At 31.7% G+C, this 23,336-nt stretch overlaps 1 protein-coding gene across 2 annotated transcripts in view; it reads right to left on the bottom strand.

Annotated features, from left to right (window-relative positions):
- The window catches only part of Raskol (Ras GTPase-activating protein raskol), a 294,929-nt gene that overhangs the window by 270,281 nt on the left and 1,312 nt on the right, over positions 1-23,336 (bottom strand). The window lies entirely within an intron of this gene.

The raw sequence follows: 23,336 nt of genomic DNA, 5'->3' as shown, positions 1-23,336 counted from the left end.
AATGCTGCGACAGAAAAATCGTATTAAATAATTAATGTTCTATTTAAGTTTATTATACGGATAAAGCGCGTTAATTGTAATAATAAATTACTCAATATTACAAGCATTGATTATACGAAATCCGATTACACAGTCAAGGATCTGTTTAATGAATATAAACAAAATTTTAATAAAACTCGTTATATGATATTCATCAATCAAAATTGATTGTTCGTTTTCATTGTTTTTCTTAAATTTTGCAGTAATAGAAATTAACAAATTTTTATTTAAATTTATAAAAATTAAATTTAAGATAACCTCAGAAAATTACACATCAAAAAAATTCAAATACAAAAAGTAAAGAAAGAAAGTCCGGTCTCTTTACATCTATTTAGAGAAACATTTAATTGTAAATTGCCGTCTAGGGCCTTAATGGACTGCCCGAGCGGCGAACAATAGACACACTGATGGTACGAAGAGAAGGAGGGATGATTCAGACGGAAACGAAGAGAAGATGCCGTGCAAAAAAAGAAAGAAAGAAGCCAGACAAAGGTAAAATATTACTTGTACTTGGATTTTCAAAAAAATAGAAAAATTTAATTAATCCTCGAGTAAAAACGATATATTGAGTGCAAATTTTAATCCACAATATGATAATTTTGTAATTAAAGAGCTAAAAAAATGATATCAACATTAGCGAAATGTCAATAGAGTTTAATATAACAACAAATTTGCAATGCTAAAAGATTTATTAATATAAAAAAAATTTTAAACGCAACAGATTGTTGTCAGATAATTTTTAACGAATTTATTTTCTTAATATTGTACACTTTTATTAGAAAAGTTTTATTAGTATACATTTACAAAAAAAGGAGATACGAGATGAACGAAGAAAATTGAGAGGATTGAATTATTTGATAAATTACTCGCAGGGTGCAAAAAAGAGAAACAATTGAGCGTGAGTGAAGCGAGCAACGAGTGAGAAATTGGTCAGTACAATGCGTCCCATTAATTGACGTGGAATTTCGGCTCGAGGCCCCGTCATCTCGTTTCAACGAGAAACACACTGATGTAGTTTCACAACTACAATAATGTGATACAAATTTTGAATTCTTTTCCAATAAATTTTCAGAGTAGATCTTTACTTGTGTGCGAATGCAAAATAGCCTAAAATTTTATTTAAAAATAATATAAAAAAATATACACTACATAGCATTTATCATATTTCCATTTTTACAATTAAACAGATAAAGATAATTTTCGCGTATTTATATAACATCGATTTAAATTTTCACTAAAGTTATAATAATTTAATTTAACAGAAATGTGTGTATCCTGAATTTGTTTCAAATATATAATGCCATTGTATTAATAACAGGATAAATTGATTCAATAGATAAAATTAATTGAATAACCCGAGAGAATATTAACTATTTTCTTGACATTTTGAATTATTGATGCTATTTGAATGAAAATGAAATAAACTGTAAAATTTATGTCTGTTTCATACGGAAGCAACAATGGATGAAATGTCAGCGCGACATGCATATGCGGCTGACCAACAACAATTCGATTCAAGGCTTAATATTGATGAGAGCCATTTGGCACATTGCAATACAATTACGTACAATTTGATAAATATATGAGCCTCTCATTACCAATCAAATTGAACAACTCTACAATTTGTAAATTTCTTAATTTTAATATTAAAGCAAATTTTAGTGCTTTAATATTAAAATTAAGTGTTCTAGTACTAAAAAATTTTCAAAAAATAAAATTAATTAGTTTGGCTTTAAAAAACCTTATATAATTAAAATATCGCTTATATATTCATCATATTCATGCAAAATATAAAAAATATTCATACAGAAAATACTATCTTGTGTAGGAAAATAATTATGTAATTTATTACAAGAGAAATTTTGACTGAAGGAATTTACTAAGACATTCTATTATATTACTTAGACGGACGAAATTCCATTAGTTTCTAATTACCTTTCATGTGATGCCGTGTTTCTAGTACCTAAAATTTGAAACTTTAGCATAAAATATAATAATTTAATAAATTTAACTTTGCGATGTAAAAATAATAAAAATCTTCTAAAAATTAAAAGAATAAAAAATATTGACAAACTAAATTAAAAATAATTAATGACTATAACTAAATAAAATAACATAAACAGAATGTATTTTAAGTAATAATTAAATATCATAATATAATAATTAAAGATCATAATATTGTTACTGAACAAGCTAAAAGTTAGATATTGGTACACCAAAGTATTTATAAACAATTTTTTTAAATTATTAAAAAGAAGAGTTTTTGTTGGTGAGAAAAGTTTCATTAATCTATCTTATTGTTAGGAAATTTACAGCCGTAGGCAACGCATCCACAATAAGAAACTATGATATGTATGCTACTCTTATCACCCTCGTGCAGAAGCCCGATTTTCTCATTTCCTGCGATCGAACCTCTCGCGAAAACTTTAAATCCCTATTGTAAAACAGATAAAAGGTCTGAGAGCTTATCCTCTCACGCCCTCTTCTCCTCTTCTTTACCGTACCACAAGAAAAATAATAGTTAAAACTTTAAATTGCTTAATTTCACATAACATACATTGACTTAAAGAAATCTAAAAACTTCACAATCAGTTTAAAGAAACCAAATGATTAAATATATATTATTAAAATTACATCAAGCTTATAATCGATATATAAAAAATATATTGAACCAATTCTTGAGAAACAACTCACTCGAGAATACAATAATCGGAAATCATAAATCTTCGAACGAGATATCCATTTTTTTCATCAATATTACCGACTACTTTCAAATGTCGTATTTCTTAACTTATTATAAGATCATTTTTCTTGATTCTGTTCTTTCTTTAAATTCTTCTTTCTTCTTCCTCTGGTCTCCAAAGAGATCTCATTTTTACGAGCTTGATTCTCTTGAACGATTCTTTTCTGCAAATTATTTCAAAATGAAAAACGAATAAAAATTTCAGATTAAATGCAAGCAGCTCTATAATAGGATCAAACTGTATTTTTTTTTTTTTTTTTTTTTTAATCAGAGTCACGCCACAGAGTGCGAACAATTTGACGAGATCCTATTAATCGATTCTCGTAAATTTCACAGAATTTTAATCAAGAAACATTCGCGGTGCTCCCCAATTATTGGCGTTCCTTCTCTTTCGTATTTCACATTCCAGTCTTAAAAATTAATCAATTTATCAATATTGAAACGCGAACAGATCACGGCTGGGATCAACGCCAATACGTGATTCCATGCCATAGGTCAATCTACTTTTTTTTCATTGAAAAAAGATGGAACTCAATAATTCTTCCGACGAGATTTAATGCCTAATATTAAAGATTTCGTTGCGTTTTATTAACGCTATGCGTCAAGAAAAATAAAAGCACAGAAAGATCGGAAGAAAAGATTGCAAATAATAAAAGTATCTGTCAAAAATTGCATGTACTTTACTATAAAATTGAATATAGAATACTTAATATATATGCATGTATCAGAGCAAAGAATGTGATGAAGGTACATGAAAAAGAGAAAGAAAATCTAGATGGCTAAGAGAACAAAAGGAACGCATATTTATGAAGCCAAAGGCGCCATCGTGACACACCAACTTCGTGTAGACACACCCGCGTGATAACAATACGTGACGAAATGATCTATGTTTGTAGTCACAACAAGAACATGTGTATCTTTATGCAGGTATGCAGCCGAACGAAATTAAGTATGCAGCATGACAGAAATAAACTCGGGAAAAGGGGACACTTCAGATATTATTATCTCAAAAAAAAAAGAAAAAAATATAGTTACGCTAACTAATCATTTTCATTAATATAGAACGTTTCAATATTATTACACAATATTCCATATTTTCTATTAAAAAAATACTTATTTTCAATCCACTAAAGAAATAAAAATATTTTTTCTCTTCATTACTTAATAATATTTTTCTGCATTCTCTGATCTTAATTTAAAAAATTTAATATTCAATATAGTAGTAATCCAATAATTCAGAATATCCAAAATTAATAAGTACATACATCGGCCTTTTGATGTGCTAATTTCATTCTTATTTGAACAGTTATCTATCTACACTTTATTTAACAATAAGTTATTCGAATTCGCGAATAACTGTGCTCTCTCGACGTTTTTCGTGCGCGCAAATTCGACGGGAAGAGTAAAAAGGACCGAAGAGTCTAATTCGAGAAATAAGTGGCGCAACCCCGGAGCCGAAAATATTCCGAAAGGAAGTGCCTGGAAGGCGAAACGCGCGTAGGCTTTAAATCGTTGCTCCACGAATTATTTATTCTCGTCGCCTCTCGTCGCCTCTCGGATGCAACCGTCATTCTTCACAACCGCGTTCCCGATTCGGATCAGCCGCGAATATTCGCGAAATTTCCTCGACTGCACAAGAACTGGGCCATGTCACACGTTGACGTATATTCCGTTCTCACGTGAGAAGCTGTTACGAGAGTTTACGTAGGTGGTTGACAAATTGCAAGACGCGAGAGAGGTGGTAACGAGGATTATTATTATCCGGATCAAAAGACCTCTTCTCAGACACGTATGGCGAGATCGTCGATAATATTCGTGAGAGAGATTTTAATTATCGCGGACGAAAGAATGACGAGGGGTCCGTGATTGAAATCGGCTTCCTCTACTCCGCGAGTGTCGCGCGAGAAACGACTTCCGGCTGTGTCGAACTTGGCTTTGTCTCCAGGCGCGTATATGTATATAAAAGTCACGCACAACCGGTTCGAAAACCGTTTGTTTTCTTAATCCTTTCGCTAATATAACGCAGAAAGCGGCGGTTAATAATACTTTACCGTGAGAACCGCGCGATAAAGACGCGATTACACGGACGCGGATAACGTAATTCTACGATTTCTTCGCGCAAAACGCGCCCACGTCGCGTTTATCGTTCGTACAATCGTGACGGCCGAGTTTGATCCGGATGAAGAAATGAGACAATTAAAACGCTACTAGCGTTATTATCGCGACGCCTGTCACGGTCGAGTTATAACGGCTCATTAGCAAGAAATTATCATTGTTTCGTAAAATAAGTCCGCAGGATGGCCGGTTCTCACAAGGTTGCCGACCTTCGTCATCGCGGATGCCTTCGGTAGATGGATGTTCCGCCCGACCACAAATTCTGCTTGTTAAGGGAGATACACACACACACACATATATATATATATATATATATATATATATATATACACACACACGTGCGCTATGAGAACCGTATGCACTCGGAAATCACCGGCGTTCGTGGAATATTACATATTCACGGTATCTCCGGATCGTACATACGCAAAGTAATGCGGCAATCCTGAGAGATCAGCGGACAACGAAAAACAGAATGAGCATAAATCACGACATGTCACGCGAGCTTCTCAATGTCGTTAATATTGCGGTAAGAATAGAACCCGAGCACGCGTTATGTGCATAATGAGATCCTAGGTAGTTTTAGACTATAGTTTTCATACTCGGTAAAATTTCTTTTAAGACAAGCTTATGTATTTGTACAATATATAGATTAAGATATTTTTATCGTATGTCAAGTGTAAAAAATTATTGTACAATTATAACGTATGTTAATCGAAAATGAAAAGAGAGAATATTATATCGAGTTTGGTAAATCTTGTTAACATGACAGATAGGATTTAAACTTGCACAAATATGTAATTATAAAAATTGAACATCGTGAGATTCTTGTACAAAAAACTAAAGTTCAATGAACATTTTACACTATTAATTATCTATTAATTATCACCAATAATTATCGAGAACAATAGAATAATTACTGGCTTTATAGATGATTAGATCAATGCGCCGCTAAACGATCTCAAATTATCTCGAGTCTAAAGCAGATTTCGATCATCATATGAACAATTCCAAATCGCATCAAAGGCGATCATTAAATTCTCAGACGTTATTTGGACTTACTAATTTAAAAATTATGAAATTATTAATACATAAATAAATACGCGTGATGATATGCATTGTTTCAAATAATTTTGTTATATACAATGATTCTGTTAAGTTTAATGTCACTTCTAAATATTATTTTCCCGTATTACGATAATTACAAAGCTCTATATTACATTGCAATATATTATTTCAGTTTAAAAATATGATATTAATTATTAATAATAGTAATACATCTAATGGATGATATATAATAAATATCTGGTTACATGTATTCATAATATCAATATAAAGTTTTATAATGAACCTGCGGAATGCAATATGATATGTTCAGCGTAACATAAGCATACAAATTAGATTTGAAATCAATTTTCATTCTTTCATATCACGAATTCACTTGCATTATTTCCAACCATAAATCACGAAAAGTATAGCAGAATTTTATAAATATAAAGTTAATAAATTTTTGAAGACAATTCTTTAGGTTGGTAGCAAATACAAATGTCTATTAATTAATTTTCTACGTTAATTCTCTCTGGTCATTATATATTTATAATTGCCATGCGAGACAATAAAAGGATATAATATCCAATAATTTAATGTCCTGATTTATATATATCTATTTAATTCTTATAAATAGAAAATTAAATCGGATCTCTTATACATTGAGTACCATTTCACGATTCTATTTCAAGAAAGGGTGTCGAAACACCAAGATGGCAACAGTCGACTTGCTCGTCGCAGAAGTTGTGAGTTGCGAAAGCGAGATGGAACATCTAAATACGCCTCCAGTACATATTAGCGTAACAAATTAATTAATTACTTGATGCATTAAATACGTTCAACTAAAATGTGAATTAAGATCGTTGTTCCATAAAAGTCTCAGTCTATGTTTTAATCGAACGTATCTAATAAACATCTAATCTCAGCCTACGCTAGCCAGAACAAAACTATGTACTTCGAATCGAATTCCTCACTTTGTTGCTTAAATGATTATCGCGAAATCTCTGTCCTTTCAACGGATTTTATTATTGCTGCAAGTTCTCTGAAACATTAAAACGCGAAATAATTTATCCGACGAGAAAAAGACAAGATGAATAATTCGATAAGATAATACCATGACGAGGCGAGGCCATCTCTGTACAGTTCGATGCCAAACGGATAAAACGGAGAGAAAACGACGCGAGATGCATTGTTGTAGAAAACTATCTGGCTCGTAAATATCCTACAGAGCAATAGAAATGGACGTGGGTGTAATAGATCGCGCACGTGCTTTATAATCCCCTTGTGTTACGTTTAGACAATCATCCTCCTCCGTCCGTATATATGTAGCAGGATCATCGTAATAAACCTTTGGAGTTGGAACTCCACTTGGAACTACCATACGAATTACGTAGTAGATCCGCGTATCTCTGGCGAGTATGACGGGTAACGCATCATGATGTACGCGCCAGGGAAGATAAATCGTTATCCTGGACATGGCCAGGCTCGCACGATGGTGCAAGATGTTACGAAGGGGACGGAAGTAACGATGTCCAAAAGGGCAATTGTGAGAATAATACAGCACGGCTGAAGCAAAGTACGAAAAATCGCGTTATCCGAGCGATCTCATCTCTCCTTCCCTCGGAATTCTTCGTGTCTCCTCTTCTCCATGAGAAGGGAGTTCATCGTGATATGTCATTTAAAAGAGATTATAAATCGACTCGGTAAGAAGAGACAAGGCAGCATCTTCTGATTATTTCTCAGATAAACGTAATGCGATAACGTGAGATGATTTTATTCGCGAAATCATCGAAATCGGATAGGTAAATGAAAATTCTTGAGCAAACTGAAGCAATCATATTTTTAATTACAAAAATATTAATACAACTTTAATGCAGAAATTTATGAGCAAAAACAAAAGAAAAAACATATGTAAGACAATTTATTGTAAATCTTAATAAGTATATAAACTAATTATCATTAAGTTGTTCAGATTTTTTAAATCTATATTTTTCTATAATATTTCTGTATGTGATAGTATAAAATTGATTCATTTTCTAATCATATGTCTTTTTAAATTTTCAAACATTTAATAAGATAATTATTGTTAGGCTTTAAGAAAACCTAATTATTTGAACACTTTTGTTTTATTAAAATAGTTAGTAATCGACAAAAACAATATATATATATATATATATATATATATATATATATATATAATATACGTAATAAGATGATGACGCTATCATATAATTTTGCAAATTATTGAATTATGACAGACATGCACAAAGGAAACTAAATGCGTTGAAAATAGAAATAAATAAAGCGGAATTCGTGCAAGTTTGACAGAAGCGATTTTAGCTGTTACACGCTAATTTGTTCAGTGTTTAGATTACAAAGTAAACCGTTAACGTATCCGGCTCGTTGCCCAGGAAAGAGAATCTCAACATTGTCCTGGCAAACAAAGGGCGAGGCAAGAACAATAGTCGCTAAGATGACAGAGACATTGAGTTTGATGATAGACGACATAGAAAACGATGACAATGGCGAAAATACTGTCCTCAATTATTTTCACAATCTTTCAGTTATCAATGTTATTCAGGAAGCAATTTATACTGCTTACATCTTTAATCTTACATCCTTGATTGTAAGCTGAAATTAATTTTCTCTCATTACAAAAATAATCAAAAGAATCAAATTACCGCGTGACAAAAAGATACATCTAGAGCTAATTATTATCCCAATGCCAATTAGTTATTGTTCTAAAACCACTAGAAAAGATTCTATTTTTGATTCCATAAATTATTATTATTTTACAACGCATTATACCGGTATACATAGATGTTGTTTTTTTTATGACGATGCGGAGTGTGAGACGAAGCTGACCTGATACACAACATCATAATACGGACAGTTAAATATACATGAGACTTCTATGATGTAGCGTATGGATGCGTGAGAGATGCGTGATAATCTTAACCTTTGCGTATTTAATACGTTGCAATTTGCTTGCCAATTAGTGATTGCTGTTCCGCTGTTACTGTTGCACGCAATCCGACCCCTCGTCCACTGTAATTTAAATTGCACGCACAAAACTTTTGATAACCTTTTTATGGGAAATTCAACATGTCGCATTTTAGCAAAAAGATGTTATAATTGATGTTAAAGATTTTACAATCTAAGAGAAAAGACAATTTATCCATGTTAACTCTTTGAGTTAATAAAAGTTAGAAGAAGTTAATAGAAGTTAATAAAAAAATAATATAAAATTAAATCTAACAAAAAAATTAGTCTTTAGAATTAACTATAAAATAAAATGTAAAAACCAAAATCTCTACAAATCAACATTTGAAAATTGTATTTAACAAATGCTACAGGAACCACATTTTGACAATTACTTAAAGCAAAAGAATTAATCATCTTTAAAAAATTATATTGTTCAATACAAGTTTTGGATAAAAATATTTTTATATACATATAAGAAGTCGTTATAATAAAAAGAAATTATTTTTGTTTATAAATTATTAAAATTAAAAATATTTTATCATGTATTTATCTATTTTTGGCTAATATCGTAAGATAGAAGACATAAAATTAAATCCCTCACAAAGATCCCTCAAAGGACGATAATCATAACAGAGCGGATAAGTTCGCCCTTCCGATTAATAGGCGAATAAAGGTTGTATCGTGGGTCAAAGGCAACCGAATTAAGCAGTTTATTATATGGCAAATCCTCAAAGCGCTCATCTCACCCGATGCATCCAGCGAACGAATATTCTCGCAAATATGTACACTTTGAACGCGTTTAAATTTAATTTTCGTTACATATTGTTACTTCTCATTTAAGGTGCATATACATACCCGTACATACATTCACTATAACTTAATAATGATACCTGTTTCCTCTCTAATCGTGCGTTCAATCTGTATGCAAACAGAAAATATCCGCGCACTCTAAATGCATATATCATAAAAAACGTATAGCATAAAAAGTGCATCTAAACTTGTGATAAAAATCTATTTATAATAGTTATTACAATTATTATATTAACGATATAAATAAATCATAGCGTTTATCTTTATACACTAATTATTTTGTAAATAATGTAAAAATAATTATAGCAAAAAAATTTTTTTTATTTACACAACATATATCTTTGAGTATAAAGATGAATAAAGTTAAAGACAAAACTAACTGATAAAATCGTATGTTCCCCATGAACTAATTAATTACCCAACGAGACTCATCATTAATACACAAGCATCGCGTGAATATTTAAAAAATCCATTTATTTGTGATGAACGGCAGCAAGCGAGGCGAGAGACAGCTATTAAGCAAAATCAATGAAACGTATCATGTGTTAATCAGTCATTAGTCACAACTGATGGAATTCGAGGAGTCTGCTAATTAGCAAGAGGAAATTGTGTCGGTGTCCCATTACACCGACGCAACAATTAAGGCGCGGCGCTATGATAATTTATAGGTAATAAATTCCGCTCAGTGTGACTGAGTGTCATACACAGGGTTACAATCGCGTAGACCTGTCGTGGTGTCGTATTGCTTTATAGCGCCAATAATTTCTTCAACGCAGCCTTCTCGGGATCGCGGATATATGTATGTATATATGCGCGTTAAATCACACGGTGAGACAAAACAAATTGCAAAATCATAACGCGAGACTCGTGAATCGACCGGGCGTATATCCGTGACATACACGTTTTTTCGTTTTTTTTTTTTTTTTTTTTTTTTTTTCACCGAATTCGTTACGCGCGTATCCGTTACTGTGTATTCCTTCGTGACTGTGTCAGCATTCCAGGAGACATACGCAACAATTGACATTTGTGCGCCGGACGATCTGGGACGCACACAAATCTATCCCCCGCGGAGAAAACCGAAAAACCAGTTTACCCGCGAATCTGTGTGGGTGGCGTGTACATGAGAGCACGACACCCGTTATCTTTCTGCGAATGTACGCAATATTTCGAATAACAAACGGATCTCAAAGTGAGCTAACATGTACTTAGAGAAGAGAGAGAGTCTAATGACGTAAAAAAGTTATTGATGAGTAAATTAATTTACTATAAAATAATATTTTAAAGTATTATTTCAAATACAATATACAATGCGTCGACGACGATTATTAAAACAAAACAATAGAAAAAAATGCAAAATGTTTAAGAAAATTTCAGAATCTTGCACTTATTTTGCATTGTTATTTGACCGCGTGTTGAAAAAAAAAAAAATAGTTATCAATTTAAAAGCAAGTCGATTCAAGAACGAAAACGGACTTTCTAAATTTTCTATGACGTAACTTTATAAGCATTTCTAATCAAGTAATCATCGCACGTACAAATATGATCGACGCGTATAAATGTGACTGGTATTCGAAATAAGGTTGTTATCGCAATCGACTGTGGTAGCAAAAGAACAAAATGAAACTTATCCTTTCAATGAAATTATTAACATTTTTGGAGCAACAGATGATTCTTATCTCAATGAAACAAATTTTTCTCATAATAAAAACGCATGCAGCACATGAATTAGCGCGTTTACGTGATAAGCATCCACTAGTTTATTTACGTAAATCGATATGCAAATGCAGCACGAGACGTGTGCGAGATATGCCAGAATTCCAATATCACTCCGACACGCATCATGCTTGACTTTGCACAGACGATTCTCGCAAATTGCATCTGTTTAAACCATTTTGCACTTACTCTTGTGATATATAAACTTGCGATAGGAGAAAAAAAAATACGTGAAAAATTATAATAGAAGGACGACAAATATTTAAAAAAAAGGCCGATATTAAATCAAAAGATCCGCAATAACGCACGACCGGCAATTTTATAAGCGATCATAACACAAATTTATGTCTAAGAGATCCGCGAGAAATACCTGCTCGAGACCGGACGGATCATAAAGAATTGGCGGATAAATCATGATGAGATGTCCTATTTCATGGAGACCGGAGAAATAGAGGGACACAAAACGACCGTGGGAGTCTTCGAGATATTAAAGATATAAAGCGCGCGGTGGCGTAGAAAGATGCAAAGAGCGATTAAAAAGGGACGGTAGAAATGGCCACATAGCTTCGCAAAATTGCAAAGATTATGTGCTACATTTATTCAGATATCTCAGTAAGATATCTGAATAAATGTAGCACATATCTCCTTTTTTTTTGAGTTTTCCTAACTGTAATCTCGACATTTTTTAATTATTTTTTTTCCTGATTATATATATGTTTATTGCATTTTATTATGTAATCGGATAGATAATCGCGTATGCAGATTAATTCGTGCAGCATCTATTTAATTAAAAATGTAAACTTTTTTCCTGAGTAGTTTTTCTTTTCAAGCATATTATGAAAATATTAATAATTGTAAAAATAATAAGTAGTAATATATTGATAATTGTTCACAAATGACTAAATACAATAATTCTTTCTTATCACGGTGAAAAATTACGGATGTATTCAGATGGATTATTCTTCACAAATACTTACAAGTGATAGTTTCACGAATCTTTAATTTATGATCAAACAGTAAATACTGGATTCAGTTTTTTACTGACAGGAAACACACTCTAAATCTACATTAAACATATTATATTTAAACATACTATAATTCTGTTTGAAAGATAAATATTGTCATGTTCTATTTAGATATGAGATTACATAGTTTATATGATCATAATAAGCTAAAAATTATTATATTTAACTTTATCTATAATATTAATAAAAAAATATATTTATATGTAAAAAAATTTATTGTCATGTAATTATTTTTTAAAGTATGTATTATGTATGATTAAATTTTCAGTCACATTTTTATATCTTTAACGAGAATTATACTATTTATTTGGAATGCATATAATTTGACTAATAAATAAATTGTTTTGCTTCATACTTGATATATGTCTTTTATTTATACAAGAAATCTATATATTTTTTTATAACGATTCACACATAATTACAGAAATAAGCGTATTATTTATACTCGTTCACGAGATGACCGCTCATTCAAGATCACAAGATGCATCTATCCTCTTATCTTACCGAGTCGCTGTTGGTAAGACAAAGCCACGTGCTCATCTGAAGATTTCAGATAAGCAACCTGACCTCTCCCATATACAACAACGAACAGATACGCCGATCAATTACGAATTACGTCGCGGCGATCCGGTCACATACAAACGCAAGATATTCAATTAACTTTTTGTCCCTTAGCGTATCCATACGTGTATCCCAAAGTCGTTAATTAACTTTAACGTCACCTCTCTATATTCCTTATATCCCGGAACATCGCGCATCTTCCGTATCGGGATGCAAAGTAGCTATTAGCCGGATCTATCCTCCGTCTTCATTAGGCAATAAACTCGGATAATTATCGTCATTACATGTAATAGTCTCTTTCTCTCCCTCTCTGTCTCCCTCGATATTGTGCCGAGGTTCGAAAAACGCCCCAACGCGTTCCCGAGATGTCGCGAGATTGCGATGTGTAACAGCGCGTGTGCAAAGGGTCGCATGTGTGTGTGAGTGTGTGTGTGCGTTAAACGTTTACCCAACTTCTTCCCCTGGCAAATGTACCGAACGTGACCAATTATTGAATTGCCGTCTCCTTCGCCACGAGACTCGCAGTATTTTCCTCGCTTCTCTCGCACGTTCTCTCTTTAACGATCTTGTAGTATTTTCCGATCGCGATAATTCACGTCGTCTTATCTTATTTTCGAAAAGAATAATTTATCGCGTGTGATTTATTAAACTTAAGATATTTTCAATAGAAACAGAAAATAATTGATATTTCTCTTCTTTTCGTTTTTTTTTTTTTTTTTTACGATATTTTCGACTATAAAATTTTTAATTTGACAAAATTTTTATTTTTGACGTTACATAATTCACATAGCATTTTTTTCGCGACAAGTTGATGGAACCAAGTGGCAATTCAAGATTGTTTCTTCTCGTTCAAAAGAGGCAATCGTAAAGTTCAAATCGCGTATCTCGTTCGATGTACGGTTTTACTTTACCGCACACATACACATTTACTCACAATCAGTTTTAAACGCAGCGAAATGCGCGAAACGTGATCGATTACGGACATCGTTCCCTCACGAAACATGATCTCACTGCGAGCTCAGGTCTCATCAACCCGTCGATCTCAAACCGATTTCTATCCGTATTCATTTGCTGTATCTTACGGTTCTCGAGGCAATGTCTTGATGGACGAAGCACAAACGTAAGAGGAACGTAAGTCGATATACAATAATAAGAAAAAAGAGAGTTAAAATGAATTTAGACAATTTAAAAAAATTTATTTTAAAAAATGAATAAAAATAATAGACCATATTTTCATATATTTCTCGAAATATGTTCATCATGTTTGCCCTCAAGAAAAAGCATGAAAATGTGTAGAGTAAAAAAAATATTTATATTAGATAAAAAATATGATAAAATAATGAAATGATGAAATGATAAATCGACAATCTTGAGCGATTGATTCATGACGATTATCATCGAGTGAAATACACGCAAATTCGCTTTCAGCGTACGTCGTGCGTGAAGAAGACGAGGACGAGAGCAGAGGTTAATGATATCTCGATATGCTGCTGTATAGCTATTACTGATATCGAAATTCTTCCTACGAGACTTTCTCTTCGATGGATTCTCTTTCTCTTTCTCTCTCGCTCTATTTTCCGCCCGCAATGATTCACGATTCATCTCGTACTCTCTCGCATCTTTTCGTTACGATTATGTTTATACGCGTGGATACATCACAAGATCAACGAATATATTGTTTAACTCTCGCACGTCACGTATCATATGTGTACATCCTAGAGATGTTGTCGATTTGCATAACGCGTTCTCGTAAATTATCGAACGCCTGGGCATTCTCGTGTAAACGACGTGTCGAACACGTGCGCGCCGAAAGATGGAATGCATTAAAGGTCTATCGTTAAATTAATGGATAGCCAGAATATGAAACAGCGTTTTTTCAAGCAATGCTTCGCGAATATTTTTTTCGTACATGAATGATGTTTTTTATACATATCACATTTTTTAACAGAATTTCGCATATACACAATTCAAAATAATATTTTTAGATATATGGAATGTAAAAATACAAATTTTAAACATACAAATTAATTTTTTTAATGGATTCTTTAATTATATTTTTATTCGTATTCAGTAATTAAAAGACAATTTATGTAAAAGGTAATAAGCTGATTATAGAATTTTTTTACTACTCAAACATGCAAGCTCTCATTAAAAATTAAGTAAGAAGCTTACATTTTATAAAAGGTTGATATGAAATAGACGAGTAGTAAATTATCCATGCCGCAAAACACTTGTTTTTTCTTCAACAATAAATAAAATTCATGGATAATTATAACAAAGCGAATAAAAGTAAAAGTGAAACTGATATAAATTGGATTTGACAGATTTCACTAGTACCGTTATATAGCTAATATCCGGTGAAACATGCAACGCTTTCAGCAAATAGGCAATGAATGTTTCATGATATAAACAGCGCGGAACAAATGCGGGAATAAAGCTCGAAAGTGAATATAAAACTCTTGTTATTAAGCTCTCGAATAAACTGTTTGTCAGAAAAATTTATTTATTTCCCGAGCTTTTATTTCGCTGATATGTATCAGAATACAATTTATTATACTTAATTTAATATGAATTCTAAACGCAAGATTTTTGAAACATTGTATAACAAATAGATAATCGATGCAAAATAAATAGATTATTTTATTTTGAACATACGGCTATAAGTAACTCTGTACCCCGCGGTCGTTGAAAATTTACGAGGTAAAGTCAATAGTCCGAAACTTCTCGAGGACTTTATGTATTCTTCGTCAAGAAGACCAAGCCTCTTCCCTAGTCTGAATAAACGGAAACTCTTGGATTTCTCCAAGTTTATTCTCGCCTTCTCCTTCAAGGCCCACGCGCGTGCGTGCGCTCGCGAATACCGGAATACAATCTGGCGCATTGTTATTTTAATCGCGCTCTGTTTCCGACTCTGCACAAGTCAAGCGTAGTCGATGCGATAATCCGGAACTCTGTCATTAAACAAAACCAGTATTTATAACTTCGGTCGAAAAATAAAAATGCGTCATCGCGACACATCATGCGCGCATCGCGATTATAAACTTACTTTCTTATGAATATCCGCGCGTCATCATTTGCATTAATACGGCGTGTTTTACGCAATCGTACTTTATCACGCGACGTTTAACGCACACATATAGTAATTCGATTGTAATAAATAATATATTAAAGACGCACACGCTGCTCGCACACCTTGGCCATTGAAAAATCATAAATTAAAGAGGAACATACTTTGGCAATAATCGTAAATCCATGTTCATCGTTTTTGCATACTCATCATTATCGCTAGTACCTTAATGTTAGCTCGATTGTATTCCTCCTTCCCCTTTCCTTCCTTCATCTACAAAATCTACAAGACGAATAATTAAACGACCTTGAAGCGACTCTTTGTGAGAAAAGCTAATTCTTGCGATATTATCGAAATTTTTGCGCAAAACCTCTTAGCACGTGCTGTTTGCATAATAATATTTAGTTTGAAAACATTAGACTTGAAGAATATATTTCGAATACATTAAATTATTTGTTTATAGTAATAAATTGTGCATATTTAATTTTGAATATTTTGTAAATCAAAATGAAAATTATTCATAAAATAAAAGTTCTATAATCAATCTTTTAAATGCCAATAAAATCTCGTTGTCATATAGTATTAAAGTATGTGCAATTAAAATGCAATAAAAAAAATAATGTAAATATTTTATCGATGCAACTCTGTTATAATTTTCTCGAATCGCTTCCTCAAACAGAAATAGTCTTTAGTTTTGGATACAAAGACGTTGCCAGTTGAGTCGCAAAATATTTACTATCGATCAACTGAAGTGCATTGCAAATGACGAGTCAATTCAGATAGATGAACGAGCTCCGATTTATGCTTCAATGCATTTAGGCACTTGCCTGAGAAGGTCGCGTCTCTCATTACGGGCTAACAATTCGATATTAAGTCTCATGTTTGCTCCTATGCGGCGAAACCGAAGGGAGAGCTCGATATCTCGTATTTGCTATTCGATCTCCAAGTTTCCCAACAGAGAGTATGGAGAAGCTCTGCAAATATGAGACCCATGTGATACCCAACAGTCCTGCATTTACAAAGTTTCGTTATTAAAAATAATGCTGAAAGGTATATCGCTTTGAAATATCAAAATGCATAATTTCAACAATGATAACCTCATAATATTACTTATAATATTTACATAATATAAATATTATACATATTTATTATAAAAATGTTTGAGTTATTATTTATTTATGTTAGTATTGTTATTTATTTTAAAAGTATTATATATAAATATAATATAAATATATTGTATCAAGCCACAATATTTAAAAAAAAATTTGGCTTTTTTAAAATCAATAAATATAAAAAGAAAAAACATACTTCCTTCTTTAATTTTTTAAATAATTATTGCAAAATTTTCCACTTCGATACCGTTCCATTTTATTTAAGGATGATTGTGATATAATAGAATGATCGTGGGTACAATATTATGGAACGTCACGGAATAAAATTGAAGAGCTTTGTCGGCTTTGCAGATTTTCTGCGAAAATTGCACGTATAGGATGGCCACCTAAGAAGACGACGTGCCAATTTCCGCATCAATCATCTGTTGCAAAAGGGAGGCTAAAGAGAGTTTGAAGACCTGGCGCCAGCAAACCTACGTCAATATTTATTATTTGTGTACTGTTCTGGCGTGAGAGAATGCGAGACAAGGCGCGATGTGTGATTTAATAATCTACCAGATTTTTTTCATGATTTTTTTCTAATGACTTATATTTCGAAAATTATAAAAATATTCTTAAAAACGTTGTGCAAGATAAAATCATAATTAAATATAAATAAATCAGAATAAAAACATACAAATAATTATGTATTATATAATACATACTTTATATAAGCCATTTAAAAAATTAATTATCAATTTTTAATTGTAAAATTTATTCAACAAAGTTATCGAGTGAAGTAAATTTCAACGATAAATCTTCGGTTTTACTTGGAAAGTTTTGCTGTTAGTGACAGTTGATCGATCAGATTTTATAAAGTATGATTAATCATTTTTTATTAAAAATGTTGTCACAAATTGATTTTGCAATACTTTGCTAATAACTGATTTTGCAATACTTGGTTATTAATAACTGATCGGGTTACAAACGAGAACATTTGTACGTTCTCTCACCGTAAATCAAAGTTTTACAGAAACCAAACACGTAATAGCGAATCGATTGCCCCGATATAACTGTGTCAACTTGAACATATTCATCATAGCTTATAAAGTCTTCATATATCAGTATAATTTAATCCAATCGCTGGCACTCTGAGTTAATTAAACTGGACATAAAACTAGTTTAATGGAATGAGAAAGTAGTTTCTATCGATCGATCTTTGCAAATCTGCAGTGCTGCCGTTTATGGTCATCTCATTATTGAATACCGATTTTTGTTAGACGCCGTCACGTAATATAATATACTTATATCATAAAACATATAATATACAATATAATATAAAATTTTATCGTATGTCACGGATATCGTAAACTGCTAGTTGTGCAAGAAATGAACATGCTCGCAACACCGAATTAATTACCGTCATAAATATTATTACGAAATACTTCACGCGTGTGCATCTTGATATTAAGTCACATAACAATTTTTCATTATCAAATAATTAAATGACCTATATCGCTCTCTCTCTCTCTCTTGATTGCACATAATTAAATTACACATATATACCGCCAGTATATCATATTATAGGTCTTGATAGTATGACTTAACGAAACCAGTGTCTTGCAATATTCCCTACCGTATTTTAACAGTCCATTATTGTGCACCTAATCAATGTTATTTTCTTAATTTTTTGATAGAATTAATTCAAAAATATATCAATCTTCTAATATAAGTAAATATTATATATTAAAATTATTTATTACATGTATATATATATATATATATATATATATATATATATATATTAAATTATTATATACTATTATTATTATAATAAAGATTAAAAGATAAAAGCGTTATTATACTCCGTGATAATAATTATATTTCGTTTATATTCGTTAAATATTCCTTTCATGTTGTTCGATAAAAAAGTTGGAACTACTCTGCACACTACATCGCGAATATAAGATATATAAATATATAATTCCTTTGTTTAAAACTTCAGGAAAATATTCTTTTGATCAGAGTAAAAATATATCTATTCATACATATATGATAAAACGATATTTTAAAGATACTTATCGACGAAACTAGACTCACTGTATTCTCGAGACAAATGTGTCCGATATAAAATCGTCGATTAAAAACAGATAAAAATGAGAAAGAAGAAGCACAGAGAAGGGAAAACTCACGTATCTTAGCAGTCGGAACGCCGTGAACTCGAGTTCAAGCTTTACGAGAGCGCTTAGGGCTGGGTGCGCGCTGCGATATCGATTACTGGGAACACTAGTGCAATTACACAATGAAGTAGTAGTAATGGCAATATCGCCGATAAACCTGATCGCACAGCACGGACTCGTATATGCATGCGATACGTATGAACTTCGGTCAAACAAGAGAGCCGCCGAGAATCATTGTTGAATCGTTGTACGATAAATCTCAATTATTTCCGCCGGGAGAAATGCACAAATGCCGATACATATCTAAACGCGGAGTAAAACATAGCGTCTGAAAATATAGGGCGTCTCGTATATCCTATACATTTTATTACTACAATTATTGCCCTCTATGTCACTCGGAGATAAAAAATTGTGACATATAACCAAATATATCTTTAAATTAATACCATTTTGATATAGAAAATACGATAACACGAAAATGATATCTTCAACATTTGTTATAATTATTTTAGTACAGTTTTATTTACATGATAATAAATTATGCTACTTTGCGTAAAATAAATCAGTCAACAGTATGATTAAAAAATTTTTCGCTTTTCTCTATAACAAGAGATAAACACACGTGCGTGATAATTGTCAATTGTTAATTCTTTTTAATAAAAATGTAAAATGTATGTTTTAAAATATTAATTGTTTTTAAATCAATTGTTTTATAAAAATTAATTATTAATTAATTGTAATTAAACGTATTAAAATTTTGCAATGATTGCAATGTAAATGTGTGTGTAACATATCTGCACATTCAAGAAATTCTCTCTTTTCAAGTTTGTTTACCAAATAAGAATTGCACTCTGACATTTGCTGCATACAATCACTTTTTTTATTTAAACACATAACAACTGACACAGCAGACTTTAATTCTCGTAATTCGAATGACTAAGAATGTTTATATAAATCAAAAGAAGAGAACAGCCTTTCGTATTACCAAAAAAGGTTTCAAACACGAATATACTTTAACAAACCAGCAATTTCTTTAAAAGAGTCAAATTTATTCCGTTTTTTATTGATGTTGTCTCCCTCAGTAAATGTATTTTAGCCAAGTTTCTGCTTCACACATCCATACACACACATACAAATATGATCTTCAGATTTTTTGAACATATTGAAAAAAGTAGGTTAGTATATTCTCATTATATCGATGATTAAAACTCTTAAAAAATAACTACCTTGAACAAAAATAAAAATAAATATTTTCATAAAATATTTAGCGCAAAGATCTTCAAAACGCATTACGGAAGCGTCACGCGTTCATTTTTAAAGTCGAATAAAACAGCTTACGACAGCCTTCTCCCCTACGATTGTGCATGATTTATGCAGGTCACACGCGAGAGTAGCAGGTTACCTGTCTGCGCGGACAGTAACCTGTACCTTACGTAACACGTTGCCTATCGTCACGTGCCGTGGAAACGCTCTCTTTATTATTTCTGGAAGGGTACGTAAACACGAGACATGAAATATAACTGAAGTAAAATCGATCGTTCAAACTAACCTATATAGAATAGAGGAATAAATAGAAGAATAAATCGCGCGCGCGTAGCTACACCTTCAGATATTTTTCTTAAACAATTTAAAAAAATTAATCTTACCAATTTGATTTGATTGGAAAGATATATTTTTATTGACTTATAAACATATTAATAATTCTATGCTCTTTTGGGATCATATAATTTATTTATGTCATTTTATAATCGCGTATATAATTTTTCGTATCAATACACACAACTGACACAAAAGCAATTTTTTATAATAAATCTACTAGCATCTAATTAAAACTCTAATAATAAAAAAAATTTACAAATAAATTGTTGAATTGGAATGCACATATAAATTATAGATAATAGCTGAAAAAATTTTCCACTCATCTTGAAAATTGACGAGAATAGAAATGATAAAACAGGGAAAGCGGATCTATCTCCGAGAAGACAAGGATACGTGAGTAGAGACTGTGAATGGCGGATGTGTACAAATTCATGAAACAGGGAATGTCCATTCGGTGGCAGAAGCGAAGACAAAAGGTCTATGCAATGGAGATGGTGAGCAAATGGGAATGTTTTCATTTCGATGCAAATGCGCGTGTGCAACGCTTCGAGAGTGAAAAAAAGATATAACGATCGATGCGAGAGATTGCCGATACTTTGATGATACGCACGATGCGCGGAGACAAAGAACAGTCGGGAAATTAAAATACTCTTCACGACCACCGTACTATATGATCCAGATAATTGTGAATGATCGCCCGAAAGTATGAGAGAGCGCATTACAGAAAAAATACAAAAAAATTACAGTACAAAAAAATCCATATTATTAATAGTAGAACCTATACATATCCAGTTAACATTTGTAAATAAACAATTGCAATTATATTACTAAGAATTTATAGCATGTGTCACAAAAAGGCATCAATTAATTCAAATTATGCAATTACGTATATGATATATAAATCAAAGGATAGGAAGATAAAATAAAAAAAAGAAGTAAATAAAATTCTAAATTTTAATTTTCGGACTTTTTAAAGTAATTTTAATTCATTTTATATTGCCGCGAAATGTAACGTGTCTTATTATATTTTTTTTATCTCATTGTCAGTATTTTCTAGTAACAAAATTGCGTCGCGCCTTCTAAGCTACGAGCTTTAGAGGTCAAACCTACAAAAATATCGTCGGGTTTTGCGAACACCGGCCATCCGTTTGTCGTCGATAACAAAAAGACGGAGACGACATAGGCAACTGAATCGAGGATTTTTCTGCGGTCAGGTAAAGAATCGACGGGTGCCATGTTGGACCATTCGTAAAAATCGAACTTTCCCTTTGACGTGAGGGCGACGGAAAAAAGCGCGAGGTCGTTAAACCCCGACGATGTAAGAAATCCTACGGAACCCACATGAGTGTCGCCGCGGAAAGAAATCTCACCCTCTTATTTTTCTTTTTCCTTCGCAATAGCCTGATACATGTCGACACGACAATCTCGACAAAAAACTGAAAAAAAAAATACGCGAAAAAAGGAGAAATATATGTATCGAATCTCATGAGGAACATATTTACGATATGCCTGCAAAAAATTATCACGTTGTCCAATCATTAATACTGTTTATTATCTTTTGTTGTCGGATTATGTAATCCGTTTATGAGTCAGCGTCATGACAGAGAGAGAGGGAGAAAGAGAGAGAAAAGCTACATTCAACTTTTTTTTAAATTATTCGTAATAATACTTGGAAGAATTAGCGATCAGATTTATCAAAATAAAAAATAAAACGAGAAAAGAAAACAGAAACAAAACCGATAAAGCGTCATATTATCTTCGATATAAATTTTTTAATGCATTTTATTTATTAAAAGTCCTCAAAATTAACGTTTTTCGCAGTTTTCTGTTTGTAAACTAAAGTAAGAGATGTGAATAAAAGGAAAAAAATATTCACCCCTAAAAGACATTATGTAATCATATTTTTAAATATATATACTTGCTTTAGAATTATTGTACATATATAAAACATACAAAATTTTTAAATATTATATATATCATATATATATATATATATATATATATATATATATATATATAAATTTAATTATACCATATTACATATAAAATGTGTGTGTATATATATATATATATATATATATATATATATATATAGAGTTAAATATTAATATATTTAATATTCATACACACACACAATCACACATACACATGCACACATACACACAATTCTCAATTTTTATTAATTATCTCTCTTACCAATTTTATAAAAATATTGAAACCCACAAGCAAAAGTATAAATAAAATAAATAAAATTAGTCTTTTTAATGTCTTATTAATATTGATAATTAAAAAGACAAAAAATGTAAGAAAAAAAGAGAGAAAAAAAGATCAAGTTTTCATTCATTTAACCTTTTCATAAACATT

Source organism: Anoplolepis gracilipes, chromosome 3 (genome assembly GCF_047496725.1).
Source record: "Anoplolepis gracilipes chromosome 3, ASM4749672v1, whole genome shotgun sequence".
Classification (NCBI taxonomy): domain Eukaryota; kingdom Metazoa; phylum Arthropoda; class Insecta; order Hymenoptera; family Formicidae; genus Anoplolepis; species Anoplolepis gracilipes.
Note: the sequence above shows the minus strand (reverse complement) of the source record. Positions and strands in the feature narration are given on the sequence as shown.